The sequence below is a fragment of the Ipomoea triloba genome, chromosome 4 (assembly GCF_003576645.1).
Source record: "Ipomoea triloba cultivar NCNSP0323 chromosome 4, ASM357664v1".
Lineage (NCBI taxonomy): Eukaryota > Viridiplantae > Streptophyta > Magnoliopsida > Solanales > Convolvulaceae > Ipomoea > Ipomoea triloba.
Window position 1 is genome coordinate 7,283,613 of NC_044919.1, and position 24,769 is coordinate 7,308,381.

The 24,769-nt window shown below is 32.9% G+C and overlaps 1 pseudogene; it reads right to left on the reverse strand.

Annotated features, from left to right (window-relative positions):
• Window positions 1-13,951: 13,951 nt before the first annotated feature.
• Window positions 13,952-20,658, reverse strand: LOC116015725 (annotated as a pseudogene).
• Window positions 20,659-24,769: the final 4,111 nt, after the last annotated feature.

The following is a 24,769-nucleotide window of genomic DNA, read 5'->3' on the forward strand; positions in this document are numbered from 1 at the left end:
TCAACCTTTGATCACCAAGCCCAGCTATGCAGCATGCCTGACTCGGTCCTTAGCCTACGCGCCCAACAATCCCCTCTTGAGACTTGGACTTGGCACGACCTACGCCCACATCCCACCTGGGATTGGACTCGGCTTTCGCCTCGCCATCGATTCGAACCCGTGACCTCTTCGAACCCGTGACCTCGGCTGTGATACCAATTGATGGATCTCAGCGCTGCACTATGCTTACTTCCCAGGGGGTCACCCATCCCGTGACTGCCGGAAGTCAAGCACGCTTAACCACAGTGTTCTTTGGCTAACTGGTTGCCATATCCTTCCTAAAACCAATTGGTGATAGGTAGGTGGACTAATACCATTTAACCACATCCCTCCATGGTAAGCCACAGCGCCACGTCTCGAATCGAGCAGGGGCTGAACTCGGCCAACCTTGCCGACGCCCAACAAAATCCTTACCCATTTCCACACCACTACTTACCACCTCCAAATTTTTATCCATCTTATATACATAGCCATCAACCACCACCATATACACACCCAATTCCACCATATCAAGAAGAAGACTCATTAAGCTCTAAAGAAATATCCCAAAATATATAGAGTAAGCTTGTACAAATGATGAAAATAATCGACCCAAGCTATACTCACGAGCCAAATTTATTCCCCAATGCGCACTTAAACACCCATTACCCACCTCCATCACAATCTCATAAAGGAAACAATACTACACAATTCTTTGAAACACCACCGTCATTCCCATATCTTACCCATACTAATCCTTGTGATTATATCCCACCGGCCAAAGACGAGATTGAGATTCTTAAAAACAAAATAGAAGCATTCATGAGGATGGCCAAGGATGATACGGCCAATTTAAGAGCCGAAATCAAGAGCGAATTAAAAGGTTATCTCACTACCCTCCGGGAAGAAGGACTTCCATTGGAAGAAGTTGAAACTAAAATGCTATCCATGATGGAGGAGTTCATGAGGACAAGTTCATCACGGATAGATTTCTCACTTGAAGAGAATCTCCCAATTTTTGGGAAGCCCATCCAAGGATTATACAAGAGGTTGAAAATGAACACAATGCTAGTAAAGAGGTGAGTGTTGAAGAGAAAGTAGACTGTTATGCCCCGGTGCTTGAAGAAGTTCCAATTTTCGAATTGGAAGCTGTAAAAGAGGTAGAGATGGAGAGTGAGGATGAGGACATCGAAGTAGTGTGGGAAGATGAAGAGCCAACATGTGGTAACATTCTAAATCCTTCTTGCATGAATATTCTTGAAAATCCTTGTGCTCTTATTGAACACACTTTTGACACCTGTGTGGATGACTCCCCTTTGAAGCGCAATAATGATCTATATGCTTGTGATACTACATGTTTTTATTTCCGGGAGGATGACTCCATAGGCTTTATTAATGATTATTCTATTAATAAGTGTGGAAATGTTGGTTCACTTGATCATGATAAATGTGTTCCTTATAAAGATTACTCCCTTCGCATTGTTATTTCTACTACTTTTGACTATGACTGCTTTACTTTTCGGGAGGATGATTCTATAGTAAATCGTGATATATTGAGTGACAATCATAAGGATTCTCCTTTCTTTAAAGACGAATACGATTGTTTTAAATTTTTGGAAAATGAATCCTATGATTGGAGAATAAATGAGTTGATAAGTGAAGGGGATATTACTTCGTTTTACTCATATAAAGATAATGGTGATTCTTTTAGCCAAATAGAGTGGGGAGATGAGAGGAGAGAATGTGAGGAAGAGATGGTGGAAAAGGAAGGAATCTTCAAGTTTGATCTAATGGAGAGAATTGAGGGGGGTAACGTAACTGAATGTGAGATTGAAAATTTGAGTGAGGAGAGATGGTACCAAACCTATGCTAAAATTGATAAGATCCTTAGGGGTGGAAGAGAGAATGAGAAAATGAGGGAAGATAACACTACCTTTGAGGAATCAAAGGGGGTGTTTGATGCCAAAAACCTTCCAATTATACACCTTGTTCTTCCTTTATTTGGTTTAGGATTCAAGGATGTCCAACATCTTGGAGCATTCCTTGAGGCTAAAGTTCATGGGACGCTTTGTAGGGTCCCGAAATCAGTGTGCTTCGAAGGATAGAGCACACTACATCTAGCAGGAGACGTTAAACCATGGCGCACTTGGGAGGCATTCCCAATGTTATCCGTAGGATTTAGAACTTGACTTATTTGTTCTCGTTTTTCTTATTTTTGATAAACTTTATTTTTTTGTATAGTTTCATTTAATTAACCACGCAGATTCTTCATTCTAAAAATGAATTCCAATGAGAATTTATTCATCCAAGTCATTGATCAAAGAAAGAGAGGTAAAGAAATTCAAAGTGGACAACTGGACACGTCCACGCCACCCACACGCGTGTAGGGCGGCGTGGATTGATTCCAGTAAGCGCCCACGCCACCACCACGCGTGTGGGAAGCGTGAACGGGCACCAGAAAAGTTGCGTAAAAAAGGGCGCAAAAGTGCTCTAACCCTTGTCCCTTCTTCATTTCTTTACATCCACGAGCTAAACCTTTCTCTAAGGTAAAAACACTCCATTTCAAGGCATTTCTTTGCAAAATTTCTAATGTTTTCTTCACTCCCAAAGCTACTCCAAAGGTAAAACTCATCTTCTCTTACTCTTATTTACTTGAATGTTAGAGCTTATTTTCCTTAAGGCATGTCTCTATGGGTCTTTATGGCTTGAAGTTTTTCTTGAAATGTTTAGTTAAGAAATGACTTCTAAGACTTGTGTGAAGCTTACATTGCTATTAGATGATTGAAATTTCATCTCTTACAACCTCTTAGTACTTAGATTTCAAACCCTATGTGATTTGGGCATATTCTTGTTGTATGGAATTCAAGATGAAATAGAGAGCAAAGGTAGCAAAGTTTGAAACTTTCTTGCTCCTTAGGCCTTACATTGCTATTTTCAACACTTTATTTGGTAAAATTTGAGCTTCCATGTTTACTCCATTTTTCAAATCTCAACCTAGTTTGAAGAAAGAAGATGAAGTTGACTTCTATGTTGACTTTTTGAATTCCCAAATAATATTTTGCATTTGTCATACAACTTGTTCTCATTTGGAATGCCAATCATGAAGAGAATATGCTAAAATTTTGTGTTATTTTATTTCCCTATGATACATAGTGCCTTTGAATTGAGAGAAATATTTCTATATATTTTAAAATTACTGATTGTTTCTCATATGAAATGTCTTCGCAATCGTCAACCGCTAATCAAGAGGAAATGAGAGCCAAGAAAGGGAAAGCCCCGATGATGGAGACAGAATTGCCAAAAACAAAGGAGGAGGAAGGAAACGAAGGAAGCTCTTGTGGAAGAATACGCTTGACCGAGAAAGCGAGCAAACGTTTTCAATATCTGTTCAATCTCCCAATCACCGGGTGGAACTTCGTCGACTTAGCCATGTTGAATCCTTTTCAGTGTCGGCACTCGGTAGCCTGTCTTATCCATCAACCCTATTGGAGTAGAGTCTTTGGATGGCGCCACCCAACATATGCACCTGCAATCTACGAATTCGTGGTTACTCTTGAGGTCACGGGGAGGAGTGGTGATCTAAGGAGCCCCACAATCCGGTTCTCTCTTTTCAACGAACCCCATCACATTTTTGCTTGGGTTCTATAGCAAAGAAGACCAAGAGAGCTCTTGGTATAGGCACCTCCCTTGTGACTTCGCCGACTTTGAAACTCCAAAGAGATATTGGAAAGAAATTGCAAAGCCAGGAATTGAGTGGAGTGGGGCAAGAGTACTGCAATCACATATCAAAAGAGATGATATTCTGGTGGTTAGGCGAATTTTGGCTCACTCATGGGAAGGGCGCACATGCAACTTTGCAAAAGTTTACCGAACTGATTTATTCGCGCTTTGGAGCATGGATACAAATACACCTGTGAATATGGGGATGGTGTGCAAGGGATGGCTGAAGGCACAACAACAAGCAAAGGTCACCTCAGTGTTTGTGGGACCCTTGGTCACGCAACCGTGCATAGCCTTGGGATATCAGGCCAGAATGGAATGGACCGTGGAAATCGTGAAGAAGGCAGCTATGACTCCTCTATCGCTCAAGGATCTATCCACCTTGAACATCGGCCGAACACGACGAGTTAAGAAAGAGGCAAAGGCAACAAAAAAGAAAATGCCCAAGCTACCAAAGGTGGAAATGGAACCACCACCTCCTTCTTCATCCTCGACAACTCCACAGCCCACCACACCTCTTGAGAAAACTCATGCATCTCCCCTAGTCTTGTCCCCAAATAATTCCATCTCCAGCAGCACCGTCTGTGAAAGATCCAACTCCAGCTTAGTCATCTTCACTACCGGCAGCTCCTTCACGATTAACCAAAGTCACGGATTGGAAGACAATGCAAAGCTTCCAATATGAGCTGCATCTCGAACAGGAAACATTTTTGGAGAAGAGAGAAGCTAGACACTATGAGTTCCTCGAAGAAATGAGTATGCAAATTGACTTCCTTCGGAAAGAACTTGCAAGAACAGGACCCGGTGCAGGGCAATGAAAGTAAAGCAGCTGGAATCTTACCTCATGAAAAGTTTGACTGATTGAGTAACTTCTGATTGAACTTTAAGAATCTGTTTGTGGATAATATTTCATTTTGTCTGTTATTATTGCTTGCTATTATGTTCGTCCTGTTATTACCGCGTTTCGTCCAACCAAGGACGTTAAACGTGGCGCTCTTGGGAGGCACCCCAAGCCCAATAAGGAAGAGATTAAACCGAGGAATTAGGTGATCAGAAAAGGTACATCCCTTACTACTCATCCTTTGTTCATAAACTCTGTTGTGGGATATTCTGATTAGGGAAAAGGAAAAAGGCGTTCACTTTGGAAGAAATTCTAAGCGAGGTATACCTTTCTTTCCCTTTTCCAAGACATAGCTTTGTCCGATTATTGAAATGGATATTCTTGTCTGATATCCCAATGTTAGCAATCCATTTTGAAAGCCAATCAACCGTATGTCTATCTTCCTCTGAAGCTAAGCTCCATAGTCTCAAGTTATTTGTAAACCTAAGTACCTTGCAATTCATCCAGAGGTAGGAAGAATTAATAGTGGTTCCGACAACTACTAGTCACGTTGCTTTTGGAATAACGGGAAGAATCTGTCTAAAATCACCGCCTAAAACTATTGTCTTTCAACCAAATGTCTTTTCAGCACTACCCGGTATTGCGATCCTTAATAGATCCCTCATGGTTTTGTCCAAAGCTTCAAAACAGTTTGTGCGTCATCGGTGCCTCGTCCCATATAATCAATTTGCCCCTTATTATAAGCTCAACAAAGTCACTACCTTGCGATATATTGCACGAGAAATCTTCGTTCAAAGAGAGTGGTATAGCAAATCTGTAATGCGTTGTCCTGCCTCCCGGCAAAAGCAAAGATGATATTCCACTCGAAGTAACATTCAAAACAATATCATTGCGGCTCCTTATCTTTGACGATAACGTTCTCCACACGAACGTCTTGACTGTTCCTCCGTAACCATACACAAGAACAATCCACCTCCATTGGAATGAATATCATTCATGATATAATCGTAGACATTTTTTTTTATCATCCATCAATTGCGTTACCAACTTTTAATGTTCTGTCTTCAACGATTCCTTGTCATACGCCAATTTTTCAGCTATCAACATGTTTTCCATCAAATCCATGTTGGTTTCGTCGGGAATTGAGATTTTTGGAAAGTCCCTTAGGCTCTTCCCTCACACGAATGAGCAGCATCTTCAAGGTCAAAAGAACAATCTGGTAACGGAAACAGCTTACAATTAATACACATTATTTATATTGTGAAAATATGAACAAAACAAACTTTTGTATTTAAAGGAAAGAAAACTGATTGTATCCATTATTTTGAGCCTCGACCTATTTGAAATCCATGTTTAAATTCCTCACATTTGTTCTTGACAATGATCTACTGAAATTTCTTGCAATTGACCGCGAAACACGATTACACCGACGATGCGATTCTCTTTCCACTTTAGTAAAATACAATTAATTCTTAAAATTATTTTTTAGTAATGATAAAAGTTTTAAACACACACTAGGAATAACAAAAGGCAAAACTCATTGAGTGAATTATAAATTACCATTCGTAACATTAGGTAATGGTTTGCGTGATGAAGCCGTTGAAGTTGACATATTTAACATATTCAATAAACGTTCATTGGACGGTGAAAATATGTTATGCATATCAACTGCAATTTGTTTTATTCAAACATATGTAACATCACATTGATCGTATAGAATTTGTTTTTATTCAAGTATATATAATAACACATTTATCATACAGAACAAATGAAGAAATATGTAGTGAATAATAGAGAAAATTCTTACCATTTGTGACAAAAGTCGAAGGTGTGAAGGGCCTAATTATACTGTTCAATTCATATAAACTTGGGTTGCTAGCAACTACAATTTTTTTGCAAAAGTAATAATTGCATCAAATAAAGACAAAATAGTATTAACACGTAAAAATAAAATAATGACTAAATATATAAAATAAGATTAAAATATTACTTTAGTCGAGATGAGAAATAGGATAATTTGAATATAAAATACACCATTTGTGATTGCACTTAATAGTGTTCCTCTAGTGTCCATATTATTCTCTTTCAATGGACTTTGACGAACATTAACTGCAACAATTGAACCAAACAAATAAATCAAAATGTGCATATATTTTCACCTATTATGTTATATTATATTTTTAAGCAGTAGTACCTTTGCTGAGTATATTAATAGGTGTTGATGGAGAACAAATCGTAAATCCACCAAACAATGTTTCATTACCAGCTATTGCAGTTATTTATATTTAGGAAGGAAATTTTATGATTGCATTTTATACATAACAAAATAGGTGTGTAGGCTATTGCAAATAATTTGTTCACCATTATATCTCTGATGAACTGGATTAAATGTTGAAGAACCAACAGTTGTTTGCAATACCGACTCATTTTCTAAATAAAAAAAAAAGGTCAGTATTTAGACGATTCTCATACAATGACTCAAACTTTAAATACACAACTATGAATGCATCTCTATTTTTAATATTAAATTTTATATATTAATTGCATATATATTATTTGGTTTGCTAACAACTGCAATATTTTTAGAAATAATAAAATCAAATAAATACATAATAATTAACGCATTAATCTATATCTATACTATTAATAAAAACAAAATCCTCCATTTTAACTTCTAGCCCAAAATACTCATATACTATTAAGGTTTACGTAATATTGTAAAATATGGTAACACAATTCCTAATACAATATATTCTTTCCTACTTTCCTATTCGTACTACAATCCTACATTAAAATTCATTTTCGTGATACAATTCTAGAAAATATAGTACATAACTATTTCAATTCGTATAAAAAAATACAATACATATACTTCCCTATTATTCATAAGCAACAATATTATTGGAAAATATGGTAATACAATTCCTAATACAATATATTCTTTTCTACTTCATATTATTAATACAATTGTACATTAAAATTTCTTTTCGGAATACATTCTAGAAAATTACACAACTATTCCAAGAACACCTATTAATATGTTATGATAGAAAAAAAAACATCTATTAATATGTATAGAAATGGTAATACAACTCAAATTCAAATTATTTGTAGTAACCATTACATTTTATTATACACATTAATTGGAGGAACAATCATTTGAAACAACAAATAAATCAAAATGAATATTATTTTGAATTTGAGATGCATTACCATTCCTATGCATATTGAAAGGTGTTCTTGGAATAATTGTGTATTGTATTTTCTAGAATTGTATTACGAAAATAAATTTTAATGTAGAATTGTAGTATGAATAGGAAAGTAAGGAAGAATATATTGTATTAGGAATTGTATTACTATAATTTACAACAATATTGTTGTTTATAAATAGTAGGGAAATATATGTACTGTATTATTTTATACGAATTGGAATAGTTGTGTACTGTATTTTCTAGAATTGTATTAAATGTAGAATTGTAGTACGAATACGAGAGTAGAAAAGAATATATTATATTAGGAATTATATAGACATGTGAAAATGTATTGTAATACTTTTGAAGAAAAATGTAATAGTTTTACATTTTGATTTAAAAGTATTACATTTTGATTTAAAAGTATTACATTTTTCCTCATAAATATTACATTTTCTCTTATAAGTAACAAACACTTGTTAACATTACTTTTAAGGGAAAGTGTAATACTTTATGAAAAATGTAATACTTTTACATTAACATTTTTCTTCAAAAATATTACACTTTTCCTATATTACATTTTCATATTGATCCGACCCGATTCGTCTCACGGAGTTCATCATTAGAGTTCATTAATGGAGTTTCATTTTATAATTATTGTAAATTTAAAAGTTTAGTAATGGTATGATCCTAGCCTTTAATATTTTAAGATAGGAAGTGTATATGTGTCCACACTTTTTATAGGACGATGTGTTATATATATTACTAGTAAATTACCCGTGTGATGCACGGATAAATTTTCTTATTATATATTTAAATAATAAAATTAATGATGAAATTATAAACAATTTTAATATTTGAAAGTATATATACATTTATTTGAAATTATAAGATTTGTATATTAGTGTTGAATTTGATTACTTAAAAATTATAATAGCAAAAGTTTAAAAAAAATAGAAGGAAGAGCATGGTTAATTGAATTATTTTAAGTAATAAAAATTTTCTATAATCAAATGAAGATCCGTATGTTTAATTATTATATTAAGATTAAAGTATTAAATATAGGTTGGTAATATGGGCGTAATATGTTTATGTTTAATATCCTTTAACTATTGGCGTAATATGTGTATACTATGCTTAATTTCTTTTAATTACTCACCGTAATATGTGTATGTTTAATTTCTTATATGGGCAGGAAAATTTATCATTAATTATAATAAGAATGAGGTCATTTTATTATGATTACTAATCTATCTATATATAAAAGCATTATCCTCCTTCTAAAGTTTCCCGCCCAAAGTTAGTGGCATTTTGGTAAATTCAGTTATTTTATTTATTTATTAATTAATTTATTCATTTATTAATTATTAATTTATTATGGTTAGATGTTGGTGATTGAGTAATTGGATTTATTAATTAATCAAAATGTTAAAAAGGTAATATAATATGGTAATATTAATTGGTGATTGAATAATTGATGATATAATTGGTGTGATATAATTGGTGTGATATATTTGGTGATATATTTGTAATATATGTAATATATGTAATAGTATATAAATAGAATGAATATGTGATATATTTGGTGATATATTTGTAATTTCGATTAAGTTATTTCAATCAAATAAAATTTAATACATAATTTCAAGACGTATTCTTCATCCAGCACATTAATAATTTTTTAATAACATAACATAATTATATATGTGATTTAATATTGAAATAAATTCCTTTTTTATAAAGATATATATATATATATATATCGAATTAAGCTTCATAGTCTTGAGGATTTTTATATTAATATTTTATTTTAAATATTATTTTTTTTAGTAAACTATTTTACTATATAAATATTCTTTTAAATATTTTTAGTAAACTATTTTACTATATAAATATTCTTTTAAATAAATTATTTTTACTATATTACTATATAAATATTCTTTTAAATAAATTATTTTTACTATATAGTCTATATAAATATTCTATAAATAAATTATTTTTACTATATAGTCTATATAAATATTCTATTATATTTTACGTGACCTACAATCATTTGAGTAAAATTATTTTATGTCTATTACAGTTTCCTAAACCTATATTACCCTTAAAATATGTTATTTTGAGCCCAATAATTTTCCTAATCTTATATATATTTATGTACCTAAAAAGCTACGTGAATTTCTNTAATATTTTATTTTAAATATTATTTTTTTTAGTAAACTATTTTACTATATAAATATTCTTTTAAATAAATTATTTTTACTATATAGTCTATATAAATATTCTATTATATTTTACGTGACCTACAATCATTTGAGTAAAATTATTTTATGTCTATTACAGTTTCCTAAACCTATATTACCCTTAAAATATGTTATTTTGAGCCCAATAATTTTCCTAATCTTATATATATTTATGTACCTAAAAAGCTACGTGAATTTCTTAATCTTATACATATTTATATATATTATATGCTATACATGATTAATCTTATACATATTTATATATATTATATGCTATACATGATTTATCTTATACATATTTATATATATTATATGCTATACATGATTTTTTTCTTATTATCATCATAATTGTCTTTCCTAATATATTTTCTTTATATATATATATCATCTTATATATATATTTATATTATGCTATACAGAATTTTTCTTATTATCATCATAATTGTTTTCCTAATATATACTACTCCGCCATTCTACTATTATGTACTATATCTCTTTATACTTATATACACACACATAGATTCCTAATTCATTTGCGTAACTTTTTAATTGTAATAACCTTCAACTCATACTATTATTTCTATATATAAAATGAGTAATTTATGGAACGGGTAAGTGTTCTTTTGGGCAAAATTTATTGTATTTTACTTTTAATTTCTAACCATTTATAACCAAAATTCAAATGATAATATCCTAGCTACTAACATGGTCAACCTTATTCCATTTTATATTCATATAACAACTTAACAAAAATATCTTCAATTTTCTGAATTTTAAAAAGAGACACATTAATAGAAGGCATTTTAAAAATGAATAAATATATTAATTTTATTAATCAATAGTATTTTTGTTATTTATGTACATTACAAAAAAAAAACTAATTATTTAAAATATTAACTATGGTCAAATATTTTTATTTATTTTGTATTATTTCTTTAGTAATTATTTAATAAATTTGGAAAGTAAATGATAAAAAAAAGATCTAATATTTTATTTTAAATATTATTGTTTTTAGTAAACTATTTTACTATATAAATATTCTTTTAAATAAATTATTTTTACTATATAGTCTATATAAATATTCTATTATATTTTAGGTGACCTACAATCATTTGAGTAAAATTATTTTATGTCCATTACAGTTTCCTAAACCTATATTACCCTTAAAATATGTTATTTTGAGCCCAATAATTGCGCTAATCTTATATATATTTATGTACCTAAAAAGCTACGTGAATTTCCAAATTCTATACATATTTATATATATTATATGCTATACATGATTTTTTCTTATTATCATCATAATTGTCTTTCCTAATATATTTTCTTTATATATATATCATCTTATATATATATATATTTATATTATGCTATACAGAATTTTTTCTTATTATCATCATAATTGTCTTCCTAATATATACTACTCCGCCATTCTACTATTATGTACTATATCTCTTTATACTTATATGCACACACATAGATTCCTAATTCATTTGCGTAAACTTTTTACGGTTCTTATGAGTCAAATATTCAAGTTTATTACATTTTAATTTATAACCATTTATAACCAAATTTCAAATGGTAATATCCTACTAAAGTGATCAATCTGACTCCATTTTATTCATATATATATATGCTACACCTCATGATCAATTTACATACGTATTATTTTTTCATTGTATTGTCATTCTATTCAACAATAAAGTATGGATTCAAGTCTTCTTTCTGCATCCCAACTCTCTCTTAGGACAAGAAAAACATCCATATGCCTTCGTTTAATGCATTATTATTTTTCTAAAAAATATCAACGCACACCACTGAACCACCAAACTCTAGAGTGCTTATTTCATGACTATAAGGTATGTATTGCATTATACATTATTTAAACAACAAAATTTTCTCTTTTATTGAATATCTACATAATAATTTTAATTACTGAATGATTCTCATAGGGAATTTGCATCCATTTACAAATTCCAAAAGAATATGTTCAAAAATTCAGTACTCTTTTGAGGGAAGGAAAGGTTTATAACGTTCAGAATTTCATTGTGCATACATCTCGCATGAGGTTTAAGACATGCGAGCACAAATACATCTTGAAAGCAAACAATGATACGGTTATCAGTTTTTCGGATCAAGATGATTCTATTTTTTCGAAAAACATGTTTCAATTTAAGGATTTTGGATCTTTAAAGGCTCCAGGAGGTGTTGATTGTAACCAGTTAATTGGTAAGTTACCATTCCAATGTCGTTTTATATTTAATGTTATACAAATCCTATGTCATGTTAATGTATTTATTATTTTCACAGATTTGATTGGTCGTGTCGTTTCCATTCATCAGCCAAAAGATATTCAAGTTAAACAAAATTCTCAAAGGTTGATTGATTTTGTTATTGAGGATTGTAGGTATGCACTTTTGTAATTTGTTATGTCTTATTATTTTATTTCAAAATACAAAAATAATATATTGACTGTAAATATTCTTTTGTAAATAATATTAAAGATTTCATTAAGCATGATATCCAATTTACAATGTTCAGTGAAAGTCGATTGCATTAAGCATGTTTACATTAAACATGATATCCAGACATGTGTAAACATATAGCCTTTATTACAAAATTAATTTGTTTTTATTCAGGGAAAGTCGATTGACCGTAACCTTATGGGACGAGCATGTGGATTCCGTTTTGCCGTTTTTTAATGTTGCTTTAACAGACCCATTGATTGTTATACTACAATTATGTAGAGCTAGGGTCACTGATGGTGAGTAATAACATAATGGTATATTTTATTTTATTTATTTGTGTGGGATATATTTATTTACAAATACTTTTTGTATATTAGATGGTGAGATTAGGATTTCCAGTTCGTATACTGCAACTAGAGTTTTATTCAACTATGAATGCCCCGAGCTTTTTGCTTTCAAGGATAGGTATTAATACAATTTACTTTAGTCACACCGTATAATATGTTTTTGGTAATATCTTTTATGATTACAAGTTATTTGTTTTAAGTAGTTTGTCTAGGTTCTTGACTCCAATACAGAGTATAAGCTCAAGATCTAGAAACACGGGATCAGGATCGTTGAAAACTATGTCAAATGAGAATATCATAGTGACTTCTTTAATGGATATTTATGATGATAAGAAGGTCAAAAACATTTTATACTATTTAATGTTTATTTGGTTGGCATAGGAGGGTTGTATGCCCAATGAGATTGAGGGATTAATTGGAAAGACCATGAAGTTCAGGATAGTTACAAGAGAGGATCAATTTAAGTACAGAGGAAATGCTGCTTTTACTGTTTTAGGATTGCAAGCTGACGAAGCAATAAGCAATTCTTTCAAAAAGGGAGAACAAGGCAGTGTGATTAGGAAGCTTGCTGAGGAAAAAGAATTCAATGAAAATTTTGGACAAGTTTGTACTATTTAACATGTTTTTAAATACTGTTTTAAATTCTTTTATGCTAATGTTTATTATTTTTTTGAATCAGGGCATTGAACCACTAGAAGTTATACCTTCGTCTAATCCAGAAGTAATCATTCTTGATGAAAGCACTCCTGACCAGCAATCTTTGAAGAGAATAAACATGGATTGTTCATCATCTTCAAAGACTTTGAAAAAGCCTAAGAATGAGCCCAACCCATGCTAGCCTTTGTTATTTTGGAGCTGTTTAAGCATGAACAATATGTATTTCATTTGGTGTTTTTATTACTTTGAATAGACTTAACACTTAACAGATGGTTTATTCTGTTAAGTTTTACACTTTTGTTTAATACATGCTATAATTTGATGTTATGTTTTTGTATTATTCTTTTAAACAATCTTCAAAATGCTGCCGCTGTTTTGCAAAACTTAGCAATATTTCATTTTCGAACTTTCCATAACGCATTTAATATATTTTCACTTATTAAGGATAGTACTAATGGGGGCATATTCAAGGCCGAAATGGAGAATCTATAACCAAAGAAAAACCAAACTTACTCCCATGGAAGATCACCAACGAGCATCCAGTCACCATCAATCTACTTTTGCTCATTCCATCCCGGATATGAACACCCGGAGATCCCGATTGACCTGAATATGAAGGTAAAAAAAGATAAGTCCCGAGTTATCAATGACGTTGATTATGTGATCGTTCGTATTTCTATTGCATAGTAGTTCTTCACTTCTTTTTTACAGCAATATAAAAAAAATTTACTTCAAAACATTAATCTCAGTCGGGAAAAAACACTCCAAGGCAATTATTCTTGCATACTGTTAACGAGCTAAGAGATTACCGATAGTAAAATAGCTAAACATCTTTTGCAGAGCCAAAGTCAGATCCTTATAGCAGCCGTAGATCTTAAGGTCAACTTTTCTCAGGTAAGGGGCACCGTCCATGCTGACTTTGACATAGAGACAGCCCGACCCCGATTTCCCATTTGGACCTTCTTCGGTCTTGGGAGGATTAGTAACCACCGAATTCTTCCGAAAAGATCGAATTGGGGGCCATCCTACCACCTGTGCCCTGTCCAAAATAAGCACAACACGAGAAGAATGAATTTGTTGTGGTCATATTAGCTAGGTTCTTAACTACCTTCCTTCTTTCTTTAGCCAATTGGCCAGATCCAAGTTCAAGTAATACAAATCTGCAAAGTTGAATAACATATCTGATCCGAAAACTGAAATTCCCACCCCTAATCAGAACAAGAAAATACAACAGAAATATCCAAAACCAACAGTTCCATGAATGGATAACTATAGTCATAATGCTAGAAATTTGAAAAGGGAAAAACAGAAGCAATATTCTCAAGAAAGATGAATAGTATGGGAAAAGCATGAACTTTTTTCCACATAATAATGAAATTCCCCCCATAAATGCAGAGCCAGTGAAGTCACAAACCTAATACACAAGAATTTAAGCTAATTCTAGGCTAAGCAGTAAGCACTAAGAACCAAGAGCACCAGTAATTATTATGGCAAATAATATAACCAAAAAAGACAGAGACACTATATAACCCTGATAGTAATTTTCTTGGATGATAAAGGAAGGAGAAAAACATTACTTTGCTGCAGGGGCAACACCATGGCTAGGTGAAGCAGAAACCTGAGGCTTTTCTCCTGAGATGGCCTTGGAGAGTGGGGAGGAGCCTCTTTCATTAGAGTGGAAGCCATGGAAGACTGGTGGGTGTTAGTTTCAGGAGTAAGGATCTAAACGCATACGATACCATTTTCAACCTGAGCTACAAGAGGAAATGTTCATTCAATTCGAGATCAGATATCTTCCAGATATGCAAGAACTAATGACCCAACTTCTAAAGAAAGTTCACAACAGAATGCTTTTTTTTTTAATTCAATCAAGGAAATAAATCAAAACTATAATTATACTCCAAATTACCTATTATGACTGTTGATTGTAATAATTTTAGACATCTAATAAAGGAAAGAAATAATAATATTATAATTATTCACTCCAAATTCAATACTATTGATCATATAAATAAACAACTAAATAGTAGTTTTAACTTTTTTTTTCTTGCATCAGTTTCTCACAATTCAAACAAACAACATAATGAAGAAACCCACAGGGTCAACAATTCTTAGGGGCAACAAGAAACAAAAAACCACCGACAAAGGTAAGTCCCAAATTAAATCTCAAATATATAGTGTTTGAATCATTGTTTTACTTATTATCTATATGTTATCTATATATTTAGAGTCACACAAATCAAGATATAAAATGTTAGAACCCTATTTTAGATTAATGAAATTGATCAAACCATTTATTTTGAAACACAAACATGAACATATACAGTGAGTTATGAACATATATAATATTCACGGACTTATTATTTTTGCTTTGAGTTGTTTAAAATTTTAGCTAATATTAAAGATATTTTTTTTTCAAAGTGGCAGTTTCCCTTCATTCAACATTCAAAACTTGAAATACAGTACATGGTCATTAGGGGTCATTCATCTTTAATACCCATTCCAACTTCAAAAAAAATTAATATTTTCTTACTGGTTCTTACTTTGTTTTTACTCAATGGAATAAATGCCTAATGTACTGCCTTGACAATTATGGTACGATTGATTCGATTGTACGGGGTGTTAGGGTTAAAAGATTGAGATAATTTTTTTTTTGTTTTGTCGAAAACAATTTTAATAAGCTGCTGTAAATATATATATATATATATATATATATATATATATATATATATATATATATAGGTTTATTTCATTGGACTTTCTATTTATTCATTTATTTATTGTATTTTATTTATTTATTTAGTATTTACTTAGATTAGATTACTAAAATAATAACAATGATTATCTTTTACATGTATCTATATTAAATGACATGTATACAATATATGTGGACTATGCATATTACTGGCATATTTTATGTATGTCTAATTTGCATAATTATGTTTATATCTAGGCAGATCTGATTTATTTAAATTCAAATGTTTTAAAATCATGTGTTATATCTAATAACATAATATTTTATAATATGTTCTTTTAGTAAAATATTGTGACGATCAATATATACAAGCAATTCAATATTACAAGAGAACAAATATTATATTGAGTGATATCTTTACACTAATCACATAACAAAATAATTGTACACGTTCAATATTAGAATTTTTTTTATTATTCTATCTTTAATTTTATTATCTAAATATATAATTTAAAATATTTATATATGCATCGCACGGGTAATTGACCAATTATTTGCTTGAATTCAAGCAAGGATAACATTAGAAAACATAATCGATCCAACCATTCATCATTTGCACTATATAATATTGATGTTATAATTTATATAATTATATATCGATCTAAATATTCTTAAAACATTATAAAAAAATTTATTCCGTGCAACGCACGGGCGAAAATACTAGTGGTAATTAAAGAGTATATATTATTCTTAATTATTATACTAATTATGGTGTCCATGTAATATGAATAATTATATTAATTAAGGAGTATATATTATTATTAATAAAATAACATGTGTATGTTTAATTTTGTTTAATTATAGATGTAATATGTGTATGTTTAATTTTTTAAAAAAATTATGTTCATAGTATGTGCATGTTTAATTTCCTTGATTGATTAGATACAGCAAGTATAAAAAAAAACAGTTTAATAAAAATATAATGTGTGAATTAATTTATTAATTAACATAATTTTTAAGATTTTATTCAAAAGTAACCATTAGGATAATTTCATATGCGTAATAATCAATTTGGAATAATTTGCACAATTGTATTGCATAATAATACGTGAATTAGCATAATAATATGTGAATTGGAATAATTATTATAATTTTTGTAATCTCCTTTAATTATGGACTTAACATATGTATTATCAATTTCCTTATCTGATTAGATAACCAATTCCTTGTCTCATAGTGCTATCTTGACTTTTGACAAACTTTACTACTTGAGCTTTATTAATTAAAGAAGTAGTAGAATTAGTCAATTTTTCAGAAATTTTAGAACATGTAGGATCATAGCCCAGTCCGGCTTTATCTCCTAAGGGTTTTTGCATATTTACCATTCTATTCATTATTTTGGATGAATGTGTAAATGATGCTATTGTCTCCCTAAGATTATGTTCTCTAATTTCTCTAGCTTTACACTCTTCTTGAAGGCGAATATTTTCAGCTTTCAAGTTTCCCATATCAAGTAAAGCATCTTGCAATTTCTCATTTATTTTATCTTTTTCAAGAATCAGAGAATCATTGCGCTCTTTGAGTTGAGAATGAGTGTCCATAACAAGTTGACAGTCTTTCATTAATTGAAATATAGATTCTGTTGGTCCCGATAGGGTGGTGAAAAGTCTAGAGGGGGGGGGTGAATAGACTTTTCTAACAATTAAAAACTTTATAACACTTCAACAACAGAGATTTCAAGTGAATAAATTCAACTTGAAATGTGCAGCGGAATATCGTACGGTAAAGTGCTATAAAATAAAACTGCGTAAAACTGAAGAGATACTTGACATGCAATACGTTGGAAAACCTTAGAATAGCTCAAAGAATATGTATGCAAAGTTTGAGCCACATGCGAACGTGGGAACACACAAACCCAGATGATATGATCAACACAGTACGTAAAGGATTAGTGAGTTAAAAACATGCAAAAATATAAAGTGCAGTAAAGTAAATAGAGGCAGAGATTTATAGTGGTTCGGAGATGGTGTAATTCTCCTACTCCACTTCTTCCTTCTCCAAGAAAGATTTCCACTATCTTCAATCACCCAGATACAATAGTGAAACTCCAAGTGCTACACAAGCACTTCCCGAGTGCTACGCACAAAGCTACACTCAACCACGAGCTCTCCGCACAAAGCTAAGCTCCCGAGCGCTACGCACACAGCTACGCTCCCCGAACACTACGCACAAAGCTACGTTCCCGAACGCTACGCACAAAGCTACGTTCCAACCAAGTGTTTCGCACAAAGCTACACCTAGTTCACCCGAGTGTTACGCACCCAGCTACACTCCTTTCTACTCTAAGTAGAGATACAACTTTTGTTCAAAGAAATAAAGATTTCTTTTCTAAGACTTGAAATCCTCTCGTGTATAGCTCAATATCTCAGCACTCTGTATTTTTATCTCATTCACCGCTCAGTAGCACCACTTGTAGTTTTTCACGTTTTTGGTTCGTAGTGCTATGTATTCCTTGTCTGAGATCTCAACCGTGCTTGTCTTCAAGTCTTCTTGGGCTTTTTATAATTCAAAGAATTATTTGCCCGTTATGAACATTCAAATTTTGAACGTTCACTTGATCTGATTGGTCATTCCAATCTGATTTTGATGGCCATACCTCCTCATTTAATGACCATACCGTTGATCTGATAACTTGCCAATTTAATCTATAAAATCTCCATTTTGATCTGCTCATTTAATGCCGCTGGTAATTTTAGAAATATTACCTCTGCAAATTGCTCACAAAGTCTTCTTTTACGGCTTGATTGATCCATGAAACTTGTAGCCTCCAATTTTTTACTTTGTTGCCTTCTCAGCTTGATATTGCAGACTTTGTATCCTTCAGAGCTTGATATTTTTGACTTTGGGCAAGTTGATCTTTCAAAATATTTTCCGGGTGGCTCTTGCTTGAGTATGAACAATGATCTTCAGAAAATCACCACCTTCAAATTTCTTCTGGTTCATGGCATCACGTACTGGACCTTGTAAAATATTTGAGACATGCAAAATGTAACAAGTAGGATTCAAACACTAGACCAATAGGCATATTTCCAAGCCTTTAACCATTTATCCGTTTCAACTCATTTAATCATATCCATCAAATAAATATATTTGATCCTTCTTTGCATTGTGTAGCGTATGGTGTAGAGATAGTGGATCTTGATCTTCTTCTCGCCCTTGACTTCTTGACTTTGACTAGCTCTATGGAGCTTGACTTGCTCCACAACTAGCTCCACAAGTTCCTCCAAAGACTATAAAGTTGACTTTTCTTTGTGGAATTGAGTCGTGACACTACTAGCTCTTCAAGGCTTAAAATGTTCTCAATAGGATTCAAACTCGTGCCTTCTAGCAATGATAATTCAGCTTTGTCTATTGGATCATATACACTCATGTGTATAGTGCAAGCAAATAACTTACAAGACTCATACAAAAAGTATTCTATAACACAATAATTCGAACCAATCTAATGTCATGACTTGTCTTCCTGGTCTAGACTCTACACTCTAAAAAATAAAATAGGGGATTTCTAAAATTACAAATTGGCTCATCAAAACTATTACATTTTTATTCCTAACAGATTCTCTAGAAATAGATGAATTTGCATAATCAAAGGAGTTAGATGTTACCTCGTCTTCTTCTACTTCATGTGCCATTAGGCATTTTTCCTGGAAATCTGATTCACTGTGTAACACCCCGGCCCGGCTATACCGTACATCCGGAGTAGTTACCGCCACACCTAGACTGAACCCTGTCCAACCTCGGTAGAGTCTACTCTAGATGCACATGCTAAAGAAGAAAACTGCTTCACACACACACACTCACTTTCTACTTGACATAACCATATATTCATTTCAGCAGAAAGAAACAAAAGTAGCTAGATTAGCTACGAATATGTATATATACCAGAATTGACCTCTAGGGTCCAAAAAACACCAAGGTTAAAGTTACTTACAACCTTACTAGCCAACTAAGTTTACTATGGCTACAAAAAATATTTACACAAAACAAGTCCTTCCAAAGACCTTCCCAACGAACCATCTACTCTAAGAGGCGGTACACCGGTCCGGTGTACGTGCCCCATACTAGATGCCACTCACCCGCGAACCAGGTGAGATGGTCCAAAAAGTAGCAAGTAGTGTTCACCATAGACCACTCATCCCAATTCTCTAGGGGACTGGGTCCCACGGGTAGGGATAAAAGACGACGAACTCCAGGGGATCACTCCCCTCTAACACCTCTATGGGATAAAACCCATGCCTAGCTTGGGCATTATCCAGGAAAGTCGGCTGCCAGTTGCGAACCGGAATGCAAGAGGGTGCAGATGGATAAGCTGGGGGAGGGCTATACTGCGGAAAAGGAGGAGCAGGAGGATCAGGAGCGTAGCCAGGAACGTAGGGGTCTTCGCCTATCAAGAACTGTGTGTAGTCATCATAGTCCATAGTCGGGAATGTAAACTCAGATGAGCTCCCTGAGCTCATCGGGCTCCAGGAGCCCACACTAGATGACATCTGTTAAATAAAAACACATTGAAGTGTAGTTAGCGCAACGGCTAAGTAAGGGATCCATGGGTCACCCAAAATTAAATAAAGGTTTGCAAAACAGGTATATTTAAACAAAACCTTTATTACCCTTACTCCTCATTGACCCTTTACTTGCAAACAGGTTATCAAGTATAATTTGCACAAGTAATAATTAAGAATGGAACAACAATAGAATTTCTTTGGATAAGGGATTGCTTAACAAGAAATACGTTACTCAACGCATCACTAATCATCTACACATATAAGCAAGTAGTGGAAAAATTTTATGGACTTCGCATTTAATCACCACCCTATACTTGAAAACCTTTCTCGTAGGGAAATTCCACCAACTTTTTCTCAAAGAGGGTTCATCAACACCCTTTCTTGCTTAAACAATCATCACATCCCTCTTTAGCGTAGCTATAGAGTAACTACATTTTCATACGAAATTCTCCACTTAGTTTCTTTGTAGAAAGCGTGAGGCCTTTGGAGTATTCTCTTGACTCCCTCTCTTGACCACTTGGATCATTGAACTCGGGTTCAGTGTTCATCACCCGGTCTAACACTGATCCCCTGGACGTAAGGTTTGTTAAAATGATCCCTAGCTGGCCCTACTAGGTCCATAGAAACGACACCTACCCGGACTTTCTAGAGTAACTATACTTTAAGTGTGCGCACCCCCGCAGGAATTCCTCATCCAAACGAGTTATATAGTACCTGGCGAATAGACTTCGCTCCTTCCGTATGAATGATCATACTATATATAACAACCTTGGGCAAGGGCACTTTAAGCCACCCGAAGGCTAATCAAGGTCCTCCTCAACTTTACTAGAAACTAAGGGTTTGAAAACATTTTTCCTTCTTCCTCATCTTCCTTGAGTCAAAAATTACTTTTTGGACATATTCCACAAAACCAAGTCCCAACTTGAAATCCTTCAACCCTCTTAACTTTGTCCAAAAGTTTTATTTCTCAAAACATTTTGATAGTACACTAATTACCATACACCGGGGTAATAAAGTGTAACTATCGCACATTGTTCCATTATCACCTCACATATGTATATAATACTTCATATATGTATATAAGCAATCAACATAACGCCTCACACAATTTAGGCATACTCCCATAAAAGTGCACATACTACCCATATACATAGTATAATTTCCACAATACACATACGTATAGGTATACAAGATTAACATATATATCACATATATATATATACCTAGTACAACATTTTATTTTAATTATACATACATACCCATATTTATACACATATATGCACATATATACGATTTTACATATATACATATATCACACGTATATATATATATATATATATATATATATATATATATATATATATATATATATAAATATACTATACTTATACGTACATAAATATATTATATAATACACCTAACATCTCTAATTTAGACATTTAGGCATATTAACTACCACATCTCCTCAACACAACAATTTATACCTATATATTATGAAAAATACAATTTCATATATACTATACATACAATCATTTACACAATATTTCCACCTAGATCTCATCATATTTCAACCAAACAATCAATTATCCAATTTCAGGTGACCTTAACCTACTTAAGGGATTCCTTACCTTGAGAAAGTTTACTAACACCGTAGAAAGCAAATCTTGGACCTTTTCCCCAATTTTCACTCAAAACCCTAGGAGAAAAATTTAACATCATAACAACAAATATTAAGAAACTAAGCTTAGATTCAAGGTCTAGGAAGGAAAATAAAGCTTTCTACCGAATAAAATTAAAGTTTTACCGAAAGACTTGAGACTTGTGAAGGACTTTGGCTATGGAAGGTGAAGCTTTAATGGAGGAAGATGATGATCTTTCTCTCTCTTTTCTCTTGTGAATTCGGCCAAATGAAGAAGAAAGGGGAAAAAAATTGCTTTATATTTTTAATTTCACTTGGTTGACTAGTCCACACTGTTAGGAACCCCGAGTCATTGATTTTCATGATACCAAACTATCCGAGGAAACCCCTAACTTTTGTGTCAGTCTTTAGAATAGGTTATGCTTTGTATCTTAGTCTTACAGGGTAACCGAATCCTTAACATTTTCTGATCTCTAAGGATTTGAGTCTTATATACCGAAGACATGAAGACTTAAACCGAAGAGTGAACTATGCGAGGAGTTGAAGCTGCGAAGTAATGAAGACTTGAAGAACCGAAGACTGAGATCTTAGGTCGAAACATGGAAGGGCCAAGCTTTTATGACCGAGCAATCAAGAGTGTGATTGACTCGAGGAGTTTAAGAGAAATGATAAGGTCAATCATTCTCTCTCACAACCAAGGCAAAGACATTCTCTGATAAGTTGTCTTATCCACTGCCTTGAGAATGGGTATAACTGAATGTCATTTTGGGTCCTATGCAACGATCCCAAAGAGCATTTAATGATTGTCACCTTTTGAGGGACAAAAGACAAATTGTCCTTGCACAAAAGTGGACAAACGGCTAGAAAGTACTGACATTCTGAAAAAGAAGAAAACACTACCCATTGGATATTACACACTGGACAATAGATTTTGAATTTCATTTTCCCTCCAACGGATCTGAAATTTCACCTATAAATACCCTTGTCCCATCTCACTTTGACAAGGTTGGAAAAACGCGAAATATTGTCTATCAAGAAAAAAAACTTTCAGTGTGATATTCATAAGCTTACAAGTGATATTCAGATCTCTTTAGAAGTTCTTGTGTGATTAAGAAGTTGATCAAGGAAGCAAAGCACAAGAATTTCAAGTTGGAGAATCATCACAATCTTTCAACCATCTCTACAAGTGAAGTAGAAAGAGGCGGAGTAAACTTGGAAAAAGTTGAAAAACCTACAACAACAAGGCTGCCGGGCTTAGTGATCAAAGGAGCTTGTTGTAACGGAAATTGTACTATAACGGGGAATATAGTACAAACCTTCACGTGTTGTGAAGAAGAGTGGAGTAGGCTTAGTTAACAGCCGAACCACTATAAAAACCCTCTCTCTTTCTCTTTATTTATTTTACGTATTGCATTGCATATATCACTCAAACTTAATGTCTTTTACAAGAAAATCCTAAGTGCAAAGTGAAGATAAAACTTGATATATTCTTTCCGCTGCGATTATCTCTTTAGACAAAAAGTTTTAAAAAACCCCTTGTGAGTCTATTCAACCCCCCCTTCTAGACTCACATCGATACCACCGGGACCAACAAGTGGTATCAAAGCAAGTTACCTTGAACGGTGAACACTCTGTGTATACTGCCTGGTGATCCTTTTTGAAAAATTTATCAAAATATTTTCAAACTTTGCACTATGTCTAAAATGGAACATCATAGGCATTTTCTTATGTTTAACTTGGACAAGTTTGATGATTGAAAAGTGCACATGCAGGCTCACTTGTCTGCCATGCATGATGAGATGTGGGACGTGATAACTGATGGACCCATCCAGATACTACAAGTGAACCCCAATCGTGTTGCTACCGATCCGACATCACCAGAAATGATTCCAAAGGAGAAATCCTTGCTGACTACCGAAGAGAGAACCCGAGTAAATCTCGACAATATAGCCAAGGATATACTCTACAAGGCATTGGACAAATCATTGTTCCCGAGAGTAAGAAAGTGCAAGAATGCTAAAGACATCTGGATGTATTTATGCTCATAGGTGATGGAGACGAACAAGAGAAGGAGAACAAGCTGACGATTGCCATGAAGAAGTTTGAAGACTTCAACTCAATCCAAAGGAGTCCATAACTAAAATGGAAGCTCGGTTCATAAAGTTATTGATGGAAATCAATGATCTTGATGAGAAAAAGCTAACACAAAAGGAGATAAGCTTGAAGATTCTCCGAGGACTACCCAAAAGCTGGGAAATGAAAGTAGTAGTGACAACACTTGCGTGCATAGGGTGAAATGTCAAAAGATATTTGTATGATAAAACGGAAAGTCTGTGACTCCCCGAGTGTCGGTCTCGAAGGAGGGACGTGGAGGTATGTCAAACATTC